We start from the raw sequence: 15,605 nt of genomic DNA on the forward strand, positions 1-15,605 counted from the left end.
ACAGAATTGCTGATGTTTTGTTTAAAAAGAATCTGTGGGAGATAGGACCAAAATTCAGATGCCTCAAAGGTTAAAGGATGTTGCTCATTGTTTATTGGGAGGAGGGGAGGACTCACATGTTGAAGGTTGGCCAGTTTTTGTTTTGTTTTTTTTTTTTTTTTAAACTGAGAAATGGCAGATTGATAACTTTGGTTCTAAAGGAGGTTTTTAAAGAAGTGAGTTAAAGAAGTTTTTAAAACAAGTTGTGAGGGAGAGGGACATGATAAATGGGATACATGGAGAAAATGGTACGGGTAAGTATATATATATATGCATCACCATATTGAATATGTATACAGAACTCTCTGAAAAAGGCAATTGATTAAAAATATACATGTTAAGTAACAAAAGAAATTATCTTTCATTGAGCTAAAATAATTATTTGATGTTTTGTTATTTTTAATTATTTAAATGATAATTTTTAGTCAGGTAACTAAGTTCTTTTTTTTCCTTTTTATTTTTATTGTTTGTTTTTTAACTAAGACTACTGAGTTCTTAAAAGAAGAATGGCACTTAAGAAATTGATGGTGATACCAAAGGAAGGTTACTTATTACACTTGGACTTTGATGATGAGCACGATGACATAAAAGTTTCAGAGGAGGCTCTTTTGGAAGGTATAGCATTTCCAGTGTCAGGTATTAATTGTGTCCTGCAGTTCGTTAGATTTTACCTAGTCACCTGAAATGGAGGAAGTCTTGTTAAGTTTACATATACTTCATTTCTAATTTTACCTATATTTATCTATTCTTATATACAAGGTTTAGCAGCACATATACCTACTCTTGGAACTATATCACCATATTTTGAGAAAGAAGAACTTTCTTGATTTTGCCTCAACAAAAGACCTGAACATTGTTCGTATAATATGTTTGCCAAACATGAATTTATCTCATAAAACCTTCAAATAAATTATTTCCTTTCTTTTTCTATTGTATATTTTCCTTATTTACATTTCAAATATTATCCCCGTTTCTAGTTTACACTCCAAAAATCTCCTGTCCTCTCCCTTCTCCCCCATCTCCCCAACACACCATCTAACAATTCCAGCCCAGGTATTCCCCCATACTGGGGCATAGGATCTTTACAGGAAAAAGTGTCTCTCCTCTCATTGATGCCTGACTAGTCCATCCTCTGCTACATAGAAAGCTGGAATCATATGTCCCATTGTTTGTTTTCATTGATTGGTGGTTTAGTCCCAGGGAATTGTGGGGTACTTATCCACACTTTGGTCTATCTTCTACAGTTTCATGGGTTTTGCATATTTTACCTTGGTTATTCTGAGCTTCAGGGATAATATCCACTCACCAATGAGTGAATATCATGTGTGATTTTTGTGATTGGGTTATCTCACTTAGAAAGATATCATACAGATCCATCCATTTGTATAAAAATTTCATGAATTCATTGTTTTTAATAGCTGTGTAGTAATTCATTAAATAAATGTACCATATTTTCTATATACATTCCTCTAAAGAGAGTCATCTGGGTTCATTTCAGCTTCTTGTTATTATACATAAGGACATAGTGAAGCATGTATCCTTATTACAAGTTTGAACTTCTGGGTATAATCTTATCAATTTTATGAGGTCCCATTTGTCCATTTTTAATCTTATAGCACAAGATATTGCTGGTATTTTTTTTTCAAGAATATTCCCCCTTTGCCCATGTATTCCAGGCTATTCCCCACTTTCTCTTCTATAAGTTTCAGTGTCTCTGGTTTTATGTGCAGTTCCTTGATCGACTTAGACTTGAGCATTGTACAGGGGATGAGAATAGATCAATTTACATTCTACTACATGCTAACTGCCAATTAAGCCAGCACCATTTGTTGAAAATGCTGTCTTCTCTCCACTAGATGGTTTTAGCTCCTTTGTCAAAGATCAAGTGACTATAGGTGTGTGGGTTTATTTTTCTGACTTCAGTTCTATTTCATTTATATACCTGCCTACCACTAAACCTGTTCCATGTAGTTTTTATCACAATTGCTTTGTAGTGCAGCTTGAGTTCAGGCATGGTGATTCCACAAGAGGTTCTTTTATTGTTGGGAATAGTTTTTCTTATACTAGGTTTTTGTTGTTGTTGTTGTTGTTGGGTTTTTTTTTTTAATTCCAGGTGAATTTGTAAATTGCCTTTTCTAACTCAGTAAAGAATTGAGTTGGAATTTTGATGGGGATTGCATTGAATCTTTAAACTACTTTTGGCAGAACACACATTTTTACTATATTAATCCTTCCAATCCATGAGCATGGGAGATCTTTCCATGTTCTGAGATCTTGTTTCATTTCTTTCTTCAGAGACTTGAAGTTTTTATCATATGTATCTTTCACTTTCTAAGTTAGAATCACACCAAGCTTTTTTATATTATTTGTGAGTATTGTGAAGGTTGTTTTTTCCCTAATTTCTTTCTCATCCTCCTTTTCCTTTGTGTAGGGAAAGCCCACTGATATGTTTGAGTTAATTTTATATTCACCTACTGCACTGAAGTCGTATATAAGGTTTATGATTTCTCTTTTTTGCATTTTTGGGTCACTGAAACATACTATCATATATTCTGGAAATAGTGATATTTTGACTTCTTCCTTTCCAATTTGTATTCATTTGTTTTCCTTTTGTTGTCTAATTGCTCTGGTTAGGACTTCAACTACTATATTCAATAGGTATGAAGAAAGTGGGCAGTCTTGTCTCGTCCCTGATTTTAATGCGATTGTTTCTTTTAGTTTAATGTTTCCTACTGGTTTGCTGACTTTTTTTTTTTTATATTAGGTATGGGCCTTGAATTCCTGACCTTTCCTGGTCTTTTATTATGAATGGGTGTTGTATTTTGTCAAATGCTTTCTCAGCATCTAATGAGGTGATCATGTTGTTTTCGTCTTTGAGTTTGTTTCTATAGTGGATTAAGTTGACAAATTTCCATATATTAAACCATCCCTGCATCACAGGGATGAAGCCTACTTGACCATGATGGATGATCGTTTTGATGTATTCTTTTATTTGGTTTGCAGTGATTTTATTGAGTATTTTTGCTTCGATATTCATAAGGGAAAATGATCTGAAGTTTCCTTTCTTCATTGAGTTTTTGTATGGTTTGAATATAATTGTAATCTGGCTTCATAGAACAAATTCAATAGTGTTCCTTCTCTTTTGATTTTGCATAATAGTTTGAAGAATTTTGGTCTTAGGTCTCCATGTGTAAGACCCTGAAGATGGACCTCCTCTCAAGTCCATTAAAGTCCTCAGATGAGATGGCCAGCACCCAAATGACTTGAGAGAAATCCACACCTGATGCAAACTGTAAGAGGTTTTATTATCAGCTAGCTAAGGACAAACTCCTTCCACTGTGCAGGGCAGGGGCGTATGACTCTGAGATGTGACAGAAGAGGGTTTTTATTAGCTACCTGAGGAATTGAGATGAGTTGGGAGGAGAGTTTGGAGAGTTGGGAAGAGTCGGGAGGAGTGTTCTTCTCTGCCCAGATGTCCTTGGCAAAACTCCAATTTTCGAATCTCTAGCTGTAAGGCTCAGAAACCAAAATGCTTTTTGGTGGCTGTAGAGAACATAGAGCTTCTTTCTGGCTGTATTTTTAGAGCTCAGGGAATACAAGCTTGGAGAATGTCCAGGGGCTTCACCTTCCAGGGAGAAATGCTCTAAGTTGGGTTCTCACATTTCCCACTCCTTCTAGTACATAGTTCTAATTTTATAAGTTAGAAAATTAAACCTCTGGCCCAGCTGCAAAATAAAGCCAACCTGAGGTCACAGCTTTAGGATTTGTAAGATTGAGAACCTCAGAAGCCCCTTGAATGAGACGAAAGAGACTCTTGCCAGTGGGAGGAGGGAAAAAGGGGGGATCCTGTGCAGTGCCAGGCCAGTGGGCCATGGCAGGCCAGAAGCGGTTACATGCTGGAGGTGCGGCAGCAGGGCTTGTCAGAAGCACCAGGGAGCATCCTTTTGATCTGAGTTCAAGTTTGCCAGAATGGTGGCACCGGACCCGGACAGGATCTTCTGTTTGAAATTTATGTGGCACGAAGATGGTTCCTGGTTAGTATGTTTTTTTGTTTTTTTGTTTTTGTTTTTGTTTTTTATTGTGTTTCAGCATTTCCAAGGCATCTTTTCTGACCAATTGTAGGGCCTTCAAGTGAGCTAGAGGGGGTTCTGAAAAAGAAACATCAAGTTCAAACATTGCACCTGCTTCTGTTTAAAGGGAGGGGCGTCCCAAGTTGAGGAGTTTGAATGGTGTAAGTTTAAATTTCCCTGTGGTGTTCCATACTCAGAACAAGGCAAAGGGAAAAAGAGCTGCATAATCTTTTCTGTAGGTCTCTAAAACCAATTTAGTCAAGGTTTCTTTTAATGCTCTATTCATCCACTCTACCTGTCCTGAAGTCTGGAATCTGTAAGAACAATGTATCTTCCAATGAATCCCCCATTGTCTGGCTAACCCTTGGCTTACCTGGACAATGAAGGAGGGGCCATTGTCTGATGAAAGTACCTTACAGATGCCAAATCTTGGGAAACTTTCCTCTAATATCTTCTTTCCCATGGCATGGGTGTTCTTGTTATTAGTGGGGAAGGCTTCGACCAAGCCTGAAAAGGTGTTTACAAAAAAAAAATAGATATTTATTACTGTACTTGGCTGGTTTAACTTCAGTAAAGTCTACTTTTCAGTATGCTCATGGCCAGTCAACTCTTATCCACCTTCTGGGGGGGGGTGTTCCTGTGGTGCCCAGCAATGGTGAGGGCACATGCTTGGCATTCATTAACAATCCCCTGGGCAACATCTGGCAATCTTATAACATTGCAGTTTGAGCTCTCAACATTTTCTTTGACCTTCTCAATTTCCAAGTGCATGAGGTGGTTTAGATTGGAGACATATTGTTACCTTTCTATTGTGGGCAGGACAGAGCAACCATCTTGGTCCTAGAGACTCCCCGGGTAGTACACCCACATATATCAGGTATTTTGCCTGTTAATTTCTGATCTTCTGGAGTATAGTCAAAGCCTGCATCTTTGAGTTTATAATGGTCTTCACGTTCTTTATTTTATTCATTTATTTTTTTTAGGCCAGTCAGTTCAGGCATCAGATTTCCCTTCACTATGGCCTCATGGACTTTGTGGTGACAATGGCAATGTATGATGTCCAGTTTTTTGCAAAGTGTATGGCTTCTAATAGTCTCAAGGTTTCCTTTTTATTTTTAATATCTTCCCCAGTAGAAGTGAGTAGCATCCTTTTTCTACAGATACTACCATGCATGTGGCAAAGGCATACATGCTGTCTGTTTAGATATTGATGTTCTTTTCTATGGCCAGCTGCAAGGCTTGGGTATGTGTGATTAGCTCTTCTCTCTGGACTGTCATTTCTTCAGTAAAGCTGCTTACACGGATGGTTTCTTTTCCGTTGACCACTGCTGGCACCACTTTTCTTTTACCTTCAATCAAAAAGCTGATACCATCTGTGTACCAATTGGGGCAACCTGACCATGGCTGGTCAATGACTTCTTTCTTAGTTTTGGTTTCTTCTGCCAGGATGTCTATACACCTTCACTGGTAGGGAGATGTCAGCTTCAGGCAGCAAGGTGGAAGGATTCAGGATAGCAGGGGTGCAAATTACACTCTCTCTACACTCTCTCAGTCAGAAAGAGGCTCTGATAATGGGTCCTGTGAGCATTAGTCATCCAGCAATCTGGCAGCTGCCTAACAATGCTTTCTAAGGCATGGGGGCAGAGGGGGGCTACTACTATAGTTCCTTGACCTAGAGTCAGTTTGTCAGCATCTTTGAGAAGTATTGATATCTTTTAAGAAAGACGGCCATCCACTGGGCATTGGGTCTATTTTTTTTTTTACAAGTAGGCCACAAGTCTTTTCTATGTCCCCAGAGCTTAGTTCAGGACCTATCTCACTATTTCTGCTCTTTTATCTAAATAGAGAGTGAATGGCTCGGTCACATCTGTCAGGACTAGGGCTGAGGCACTAAGCACGATCTTTTAATCTTTTTAAAGGCCTCCCCATATATGGGGTCCATGAGAAAGTCCCAGTCTCTTTAGTAAGGGGGGATTATTAGGGAGTGCCAGGTGGCAAAGCCTTGCTTTTTAACTGGTAGCAACAGAGTATTCCAGGAAGACTGACAAAGGACCAAACACGCCTAGTTCTAAGAGCCTTTGAAGGTGAGGTCTGATGCCCTCACTGGCCTCTTTGCTCATGGTGTATTGTTGTACCCCAAAAGGAATCTCACCAGTTTTCAATGTCACAATGATGGGGGGGACACCATTTTTGTCTCAATTATACCACCAGTCTCTGCCCAGGCTGTTGGATATCTCTCTAAATAGGTCCATTCTAGTACTTTTCTTGACGGGGCTTGAGACTCATGTAATCTATATTCTTCTTCTAATTTTAAAGTTAAATTTATAGGGACAGGCTTGCCAAGGGATTGAAGTTCCTTCCAAAGAGCAGCTTATTTGGGATTTTAAATATGCTAGTATATCTCTCCACAACAATGTGGTGGGGCTTGAGGAATGATGAGGGAGGAATGAGTTACTTGGCTTATTCATAGATTAACTTTCTTATCAGTGGTCTAAGAGTATGGTTTCTGACCAGTAGCCCCGAATACTAAGGATTTCTGGGTCCTCAATTTCTCCAGTGGCTCTGTCAGGACTAAAAACTCTGCTCTGATATCATGAAGGGAAGCAATAAGGGTCTCTTCCACAGCTGGGGTTACCCTAGTGTCACGTAGGGTGTCTGTTCCCCATATCATGTAGTCATCATCCTCTGAGAAAAGGACTTAGGTGGTCTGGTATCTGTCTCTTTCTTGGGGCAGTCTCTTGCTCAGTGTCTCTTTTCTTTACAGTACCCACATTGCAAATAAGTCCTACCCTCCCCAACTTGTGCTTGGGTTATAGTTTTTGGTGACAGCAATAGAAACATTAAGACATTCAACATTACATATGTGATGGCCTGTCTACAATCTGTAGATCCAGTGAAGTTAGGTATAGAGGAAGGACTTGGGTGCATACATGGATGCCCATGGTATGGAGAAATAGAATGGATTTATTAGTGTACAAAGGTGGACAAGAAGGAGAAGATCAGGTGGCATGGTGGAGGGAGATGGGGTTGAATAAGGAAATGCAGGAAGAGATATTTGAAAGAGAAGTATTTGATGAATGATGACCGAAAGGGGGAGGAACTGGAGAGGATGGGAGGTAGTAAAAGAACCGTGGGGAGTAAAATTTGGGGGGACTGTAAGCAGGGTCTATTAAATGAGAAATTAATATTATTTTTAATTTTATTAGAATATTAAGCATGGCAGAGGGGCTCCCAGGAATGTACATTTTACCTCCAAAATACAGGGCTTTGATGGATTCTTGGTGAGGTGAACCACTTAAAATCTCTTACCACTCTTAAACACTTAAAAGCTGGTACCACTCTGTTACCACTCATGCTGTTGTAGAGTTTCTCCCTACTTGCTGCCCTCACATCACATTCCTCATAATCTATGGATTGTATGAAAATTTAAGGGGGGTTCCAGTTCCTCACTGGGCAATATCATTGCCACCCACAGTGTTATTTAGATCGAACTTTCTCAAGGATTGCAGCTGATGCGATTAATACTTCAACCACAATCTTGGAAAGAATTACTACAAAAAACATGCCTTTTTTTTTTTTCAAAGTCAGGCTGGTGTTCAGATGATTATTATTTCCTTGTACCTATTTCCTCATTCTGATTCCTGATATGATTTAAGAAAAACATGGTTAATGAACAGATGTGCACCCTGAGGATTCAAAGTAGAAAGGGATGATAGGTTTTTATATAAAAGTTTAGTTTTGTGATTCTTTTAAGATTTTTGAAGGATTAATTTTTGAGATAGATAAAAACTAATCCTTTCTGTATAACGGCAAATTTCAGTCTACCAGTAAGAGAAACTGGCTGAAATAAAAATTACCCTACTTGCTTACAACTTGTTAATCTATAACAAGTTTTTTAGTTAGAAATGCGTGTTGGTTCTTGGGAATAATATTGGATATTTATAAACATAATTTATAAATAGCTCATCATAAAAGTATAGTGAGAAGATGCTTCTCCTTATACATACTCATAATTATTCACTAGAAGAAAATAGAAAGTAACCAGTATAAATTTTATACTAATTGAAAGATTGTCCAGAGATATATAAGCAGTGTGAGAAAAATAAAGTTGGTGCTTTGTTCCATCCACCAAATGTGAGTATATATTTAAAGTGGTTGAAGCTTTGCACTGTCCAACAAATGTGTGTGTGTGTGTGTGTGTGTGTGTGTGATTGTTTGTGCTTCTTAAAGCTTGCTTCTTCTAACATGTATGTAAATGTGTCTTGCCTGCTTTATATGCCATCTAACCAACATCCCCTCCTTGAATCACTGAACACTCTATCACAGCTACTCTTGGAAAGACAGAGAGACAGCAAACACACAGAGCCCTACTGGGCATAACTAACTTGAACATGTGTGAGACCACCCACCTCCTCCAGTGACACCCTTCCTCCAACAAGGAAACACCTAGTCCAACAAGGTTAATCATCCTAATACAGCCTATGGGCCGATGGGAACCAATTACATTAAAAATACCACACCTACCTAGCTACATGCATGCATATATTCGTGCATAAGAGATAAACAGAGAAAGAGGGTGAGAGAAATAGAAAGAGAGAGAGATAGGTAGATGATAGAGAAATAGTTGCATACATATCTATATAAATACATTCAATCATTACTTCATACATACATACATACATACATACATAGATGACAGATAGACAGATAATTATATGTGAAATTAATGTAAACACTAAAGACATGGTGCCCTTTAATTCACATGCACACACTCTGAGCACTGTTTACAATCATCAATTAAGACATAAAGGTTGGACATTCGAACTACAAAGACATATACAAACAAACCCACAAAACCCACAATGTTCATTTGGTGTGCATAGATTTGATTAATATCTAGGATTTCCTTTTTTTCTGTATATTATGAGAGATTTCACCCTAAAATCTTTCTCAAATTGTCCATTATTTTAGTTACTACTGTGTACAACCTGATACTTATAATCCACTAGATAGTAATGTTATAGAAGGTGTTTATTGTGCTGAAGATATTCAGCCATACCCCTCAGCTCCAAAATATATCTTTTAAAGACACATAGTAAGGAATGATCTTTCAAATGACCTCAAATGAAACTGTCATCTGGTGAAAAATAACACAGCACAGGAGGAAGTTTACACATAAAATTTATATTCATGTGAATATTGGTCAAAATGTTTACAATTGTAAAGTTGAATTACATAGTGGTATGTCTTTGAAACAATAGGAAAAAATGATGTGCATACGTTGTGTTTTCCAAAAAGAGTAGGAAATGTAAAACATTTAAACAGTGGGATGTTGGTTTCTAATGCCAGGAGATGACTAACATAGCAACAGACTAATAAAGTATCCTCTTCAAAAGTTAAAAGAAAACAGCAACAACAAGAAGAGAACAACAATCACAAGGAACCATGTCATCTGTGGCATCTTCAGGAGGATGTGCAGCAATCTGAAAATGGTTCCAAGGACTTTAGTAGATGTCTAGTTCTTTATCAGCCTGACAGGTTTGTGTTCAACCATCCATGTCTGTATACTAAGGTTGCAAACAACCCATCGATGTTGAGTGACCTAAAGATGATGAGTTCTACTCCCCACTCTCTTTGCTGCTCTGGAGACTTCAAACCTGAGGGGAGGAATGTTATATTAATGAGTATGAGAATGCTCAATGCATCTTTGTCTACATTGTGTAAATTTGGCATCTCTTTAATTGAAGTATAAGACCTGCTTAGGCCAGAAGGTACAACTAGAGGCCTGATGAACAAAGATGCTACTGTAGAGACCCCATGTAATGAGAAAAGTCTTTCAGAAGTACACTTGGACAATGGTGGAATTTAAGATCCAATTATTCAGAAATGGCATGTAGGCACTATTGTTGGCCTTAGTGTCATACCGAGAACATCCCCAACACTAATCAGAGATGTATGGCTAGTGGTCAGAAGTGAGCCAGTAATGGACATTGGGAAGAAATGAGACCCTATGAGCCATGAAAAATAGATAGGAACTCAATGGTAAGAGGGGTATCTTTGTGAGAAATTGGAAATCTAAATCCCCTTTGTACAGGTAAACTAGTATGTTTGGTTGGGTAGAGTTCAAATTTGCATGTTCTTTCCTTGACGTGAGATCAAAGACACAGCCTACCTCATGCAGTGGAGCCCATTCCAGGTTTTTCCTAACAGCTAGCAACTCCTCATCAGAGACTAGAGCATCTGTCCACTATAGTAAATGTGGTGCCGGATCAGGAAGCAGTCTGAGCACTCATCAAAAACCTGGCTGACAGTTCCACACTAGTTCTTCTTCTCAGGCATATGTTCATCTCCTGGGTCTAGGTATGAATGGTGAGGAGAACATCATTTTAGTTTCTGCCTTGAGGAAATGAGCTTTTGTTCTGGGCTGTACTTCTTAATGTTCGGCTCAGGTACTTTAAGCTTGGGTGGTCTGGAGGTCCATTTGGGAGTTAAAATTGGAGGGGGGGTGTCTAAGTGTCTGCATCAGAGGAGAACATTGCAAGGTCATTATTGGTCAGAAAGGGACATCTGATGACCACTTGGGGAAAATGAGATCTGAGGCCCCTGGTAACTCAGAGTCAGTAGATTGAAATCCTTTTGGTCAAAGCAGAAGGATCTGAGGCCCAATTAAATAGACTTAGTAAGTTTACTCCCACAGGGGCATATTTAGAATGTCTGAGAACCCTTTGGATAGTGGTGGACTGTAGCTCTCTATTAGAACAGGGAGGGCTGGTAGATCCTTTGGTGAAAAGTGGAATATTTCAGGTATAGTCTAAAAGCCAATTCAGTAAAAGACAGTAAGTTGAATACTTTGGGTAAGGGGAGACATATGCAGTACCCCTATGTGCAGGAGAAGAATTGTTTCTGCCTGTCTCAGGATTAGTGATAGATCTAAGATTCTCTAAAATAGGAGGATGGTGATAGGAGCTTCATAGGATTGTATAGAATAGTTTTATCCTGTTATTCCTATGTCTGCAGCACTATTGAGCAGAAATTGAACACTGATTGATACCTTGAGAATTCTAGGACATTCCAGGTACTTTCTCCTTCATCAGCTCCAAACATGAAATCACAATCAAGAATACACATCATCTGAATGTCTGTGGTAGGCATGACAACAATCTTAGAAGTCTTTTAAGAGGGTGTAATGTGGTATTTTCTGGTTTAGTGTCTTCCTTAAATATATGTCCATCCACACATTCCTCTGCATGGAGGCCATGATGTCTCTCTCTAAGGTAACAAAACAAAGATAGTAATCTGATTTACCCTTACCTTGATACTCTTCTGTTTGGGATTTCAGTCCAGAGTGTTCAGAAATCTCTTAGGTCAGAACAGTGCTTCCCAGACCATGGAAATTAGAAGTTATAGGTAGGACATACACTGGGAAGATGGTGAATCTGGGGGATTTCCTCAAACACACTGTGCTCAACACAGGTTGGAGTACTCTCTGTTGTGAATGTCTAAATCTTCCTAAAGTAAGATAGGGGAGGAGCTTGGGCAATTTTGCACAGAAGTAGGATGGTTGTGCCCTTCATCAAGGAGGTAATGTGACAAACTTCATGAGAATAAGGAAGTTTAAGCACTCTGGTCATAAGCAGCATTTCTGTGACACTTTGCAAATGTGAAATTGAATGTGAAGGATTGGCTAGAATTTGGTAAACAACCTTTCTGAACTATTTGGAACCACCTTTTCTGGTGTACTGCACCCAGTTACCTATCAACACATCACTGTCATCTCCTGATCTCTCCTCAGCCAGAGGAGTTTCTGGAATGATGTGGAGGTTCCCTTTCTTGTAGTCATCCAGGAGTTGATAGAAGTAGAGAGCTGGATCCTTCTTGTAGGTACTGTAAAACAAATCCTTCATGATTGGCACCTGGGCTAGCACAACCCTCCTCCAGTTGTCCTCAGAGCCATCTTTACCCTTAAATTTGTGTTGTACCGCTCTGCCAACCAGGGTTCTGGCGAGGTGGGCATCCCTTACCTGAGGAAATCTTACTTTGGGAGGCAAAACCTTAAAGTTTAAAGTCCTGTCATCATTGTAGAGCTCCTGTCCATAGACGCTGTCATTTCCATCATACTTCACCAAATAAAGAGAAGGGTTTGTTGGCAGTTGACCTAGAACTATGGTCTTCCATTGAGTGACAGGCTCATTACCTTCCTTCCAACCTTGAGAAATTCTGCAGCCAACAATATTCCTCAAGACGTTGGAAGAAGACATCCTCCTCTTCTTCTTCATGAGGGATGTCATGCTAAGACTCTTCAGAGGTATTGTCTTCTACATGGCTGTAGCCCTGGTGTGGTAGACCACACCAACCCTGGGCAGATGTCTTGTGGGTATCATTCTGTGTTCAAATATCATACTTGCCCATTGCCTTGGATTGAAGGTATTGCCTGTTTACACCAGACACAATGCTGTTGCTACTGTCATATATATGAGTTACTGAAAGGCAATGAGTGTAGGATGGGAGAGAATGCTGGAGAAATGCTCTTCTCTAATGGAATTTTTGAGTAGGTCAAGAAGGCTATGCTAAACATGTTTGGGCTTCTAAACTTAATTTGATCCAAATAAGAAGTTCATAATCCAGCTATGGTGGCACAAGCATTTAAACTCAGCATTCAGAAGGCAGGATAAGGCAGATTTCTGACTTAGAGACCAGCCTGGTCTACAAAGTGAGTTCCAGGGCAGCCAGTGGTAGACAAAGGAACCATGTCTCCAAATCAGCAACAACATTAACAACTTAAACAAAAAAACAACAACAACAAAAAACAAACAAACAAACAAACAAAACAAAAAAAATGAAAAACAAACAAAAAACAAAACAAACAATCAAATCAGAAGTTAATAGGAGGTGTTAGTGACCCAAGTCTTAAATCCTAGTACTCAAGAGGCAGAGGGAGGCAAACCTTAGTGAGATAAAGGCTAGTCTATTCTACAGAGTGATTTTCCTAACAGCCAAAGCTACACAAAAACACACTCAAATTAAAATTAATCACCCATCCAAAGAAAAAATGAACAAACAAACAAACAAACAAACAAACAATAAATAAATAAATAAATAAATAAATAAATAAATAAATAAATAAATAAGGGAAACAAGGAAATTATCGAAGGGAAATTAACAAGTAATTCTCGAGAGCTCAGAATAACATACTCAGATGAATATGTCTTCAGCCCTGAGCTAATTTGCCTCTTCTGAGGAACATCTCCTTGCATGTCTATGTCAATGTGGAAGTTGGTATGCCTTTTACAAAATGATCAAGGATTAAAGAATAAAGAAAATGAGTCAGAGTTGTCACCTACCCTCTCTTGTACCTGCAAGCTCTGAATTAGGTGGCAATATTCACAAATATCCCAGGGACACAGCACACCACTGGCCTTCTGTATTATGTCACCTGACCCAGCCTCAGGATTATTTGGTGATTATTTGCCACTGCAACTCTGGCCTCAACAAGTCCAGGCAATATCAGCCATTTAGAACTAACATTTTCTAAAATACATACGGACAAAGAAGAGCTTTGACATTTTAATGGAATTGTGAAGGAGATATTGTTAGCAAGGATAATAAATTCAGGAGATCAACTAAACTGGATCAACCATGCCCCTGGCCCCAAACATGGGAGAATTTAGAATGTACAGTTACTCAGTGTGGGAGGGAAAACTTTCAGCTTTCTATAGCTATGAGGGTCCCATTCACTTCATAAATGTACTTACCCAAAGAAAATGTCTTAGTCATCAAGATTCTGTCTTTTGATACAGACCAGGCAAAAAAAAACTTGAGGAACAACGTTGGGCTTCAGGAGCTGGCCTGCCTTTCATACACCACTGGGAAAATAGTGGACACACCTTCTAGGGATTCTAGTGCCTCCAAGTGGAATAGATGTGCAATCTATGGCCAGTGCTCTGTGACATCACCTAGTTCAGCTTGCATCATAGAAACCCACTCATGCTGGTTCCTTCCCTAATTACACCAGAGACATTAACCATCTAGGCTTTACCTTTTCATATGGCCTTCTCGAAATACAAAATATAATCCCTACTGAAATGTCCTGATGACTTGAGTCACATTCTGCCCAAGTAATTCACTCCTGTATTGTTTTTATCATTTTGGTGGTTGGGTTTCTGTTTATTCATTTGTTGATTGTTTGTTTTGTTTTTGTTTTTATTTTCCTCCTGTGAAAGCCTTCAGTTTCTGACTCACCAACATCCTTGGTGGTTATTTTCCCTGTTCCAACCTTTCCCTGGTTATCTTTAAACTGTTCTTAGTGTCAGAAATTGTGCCAGACTCTTTGAGGCAGCACATTGGATAGCACATCAAAATTCTGTTTATGAAAACCCAAAGTTAGAGCAATAAATATTTTATTCAAACAAAGCAGGAATTTTACAGGGTTAAGTACCTTGTATTGAAGCTATTTGCAACCGTGAATCATGGATTCTTTGGAAAATGAGAAGGCAATCTAGCTCTTGTTCCTGCTTACAAAGTTGTGATGAAGTTAAACCCAATATCAACCAGTCATGTTTTAAAGGCCTTTAAAATTTATTAGTATTTCTGGTTACAAGTAATTTAGTAGATTAAATGCAGTAAAACAGGGTGAAATAGATTTGATAATTTTACTTTTGAAATATGGGTAGACAAAATATTGAATGCTGGTAAGTATGGAATTTACTTACAAATTATCAGGCACTTTAATTTTTCATGCCATATAGATCTTTAGTTCTTCCAGAAAAATTAATTTCAGGCCCTTACACGATAACCACCACACCTTGTATATTTTTTTCATAAATGTTGACACTACCCATAGTGGGCTAGACCCTTCAACATCAGCCATCCAAAAAAGATCATTCCTTACAGGTGTGGCAACTGACCAATGTGATGGAGGCAGTTCTTTATCTGCGGTTCTATATTCCCAGGTTGAGTTAACTAAAAAAAAAAAAAATGCAAGAAGGACCATTTCACATCCATATCATAAATGTTGATTGCCTTACTGTGTGCAATAAACATGCGATGGATTAGTACTAGATGTCAACCACTGGATGGATGGCTTAAAACATGAGAGAGAGAGAGAGAGAGTGACAGAGAGAGAGAGAGAGAAAGAAAGAATGAGAGAGAGTTTTTGATATGCCAAAGGGTGTTTGATATTTCAAGCCCAGTGCCAAATCACTTTTAATGAAAACACAAATCCTAATTCTTTCTAAACATCCCACCACCTGGAAAAATAACTCCTTTGAATATTTGATCTTCTGTGAGCCACAATTATTCAAACTAATAAAGTATGTAAAAGAAATTGAAATCAAGTAATAATTGTCCATGCCACTTCTTGGAATATTCTATATCATTACTTTTCTTTTCTTAGAGGTTAGGGTTATTTGCATAACAAGAGACTAATCAGTCATCATTGTCACATCAGCCAAAGGCATCCTAACCCTGCCACATTTCTACTTGATTAATCACATTGGC

The 15,605-nt window shown here is 38.5% G+C and overlaps 1 long non-coding RNA gene across 1 annotated transcript; it reads right to left on the minus strand.

Annotated features, from left to right (window-relative positions):
• Positions 1-3,323: 3,323 nt before the first annotated feature.
• Gm28840 (predicted gene 28840) lies at positions 3,324-13,998 on the minus strand. Its single transcript, NR_164358.1, has 3 exons — positions 13,862-13,998; positions 4,483-4,616; positions 3,324-4,187 (listed from the first exon to the last, which is right to left on the minus strand). It is a non-coding gene; the product is annotated as a predicted gene 28840 (long non-coding RNA).
• Between the last annotated feature and the right edge of the window lie 1,607 nt (positions 13,999-15,605).

Source organism: Mus musculus, chromosome Y (assembly GCF_000001635.26).
Source record: "Mus musculus strain C57BL/6J chromosome Y, GRCm38.p6 C57BL/6J".
In the NCBI taxonomy this organism is placed as follows: domain Eukaryota; kingdom Metazoa; phylum Chordata; class Mammalia; order Rodentia; family Muridae; genus Mus; species Mus musculus.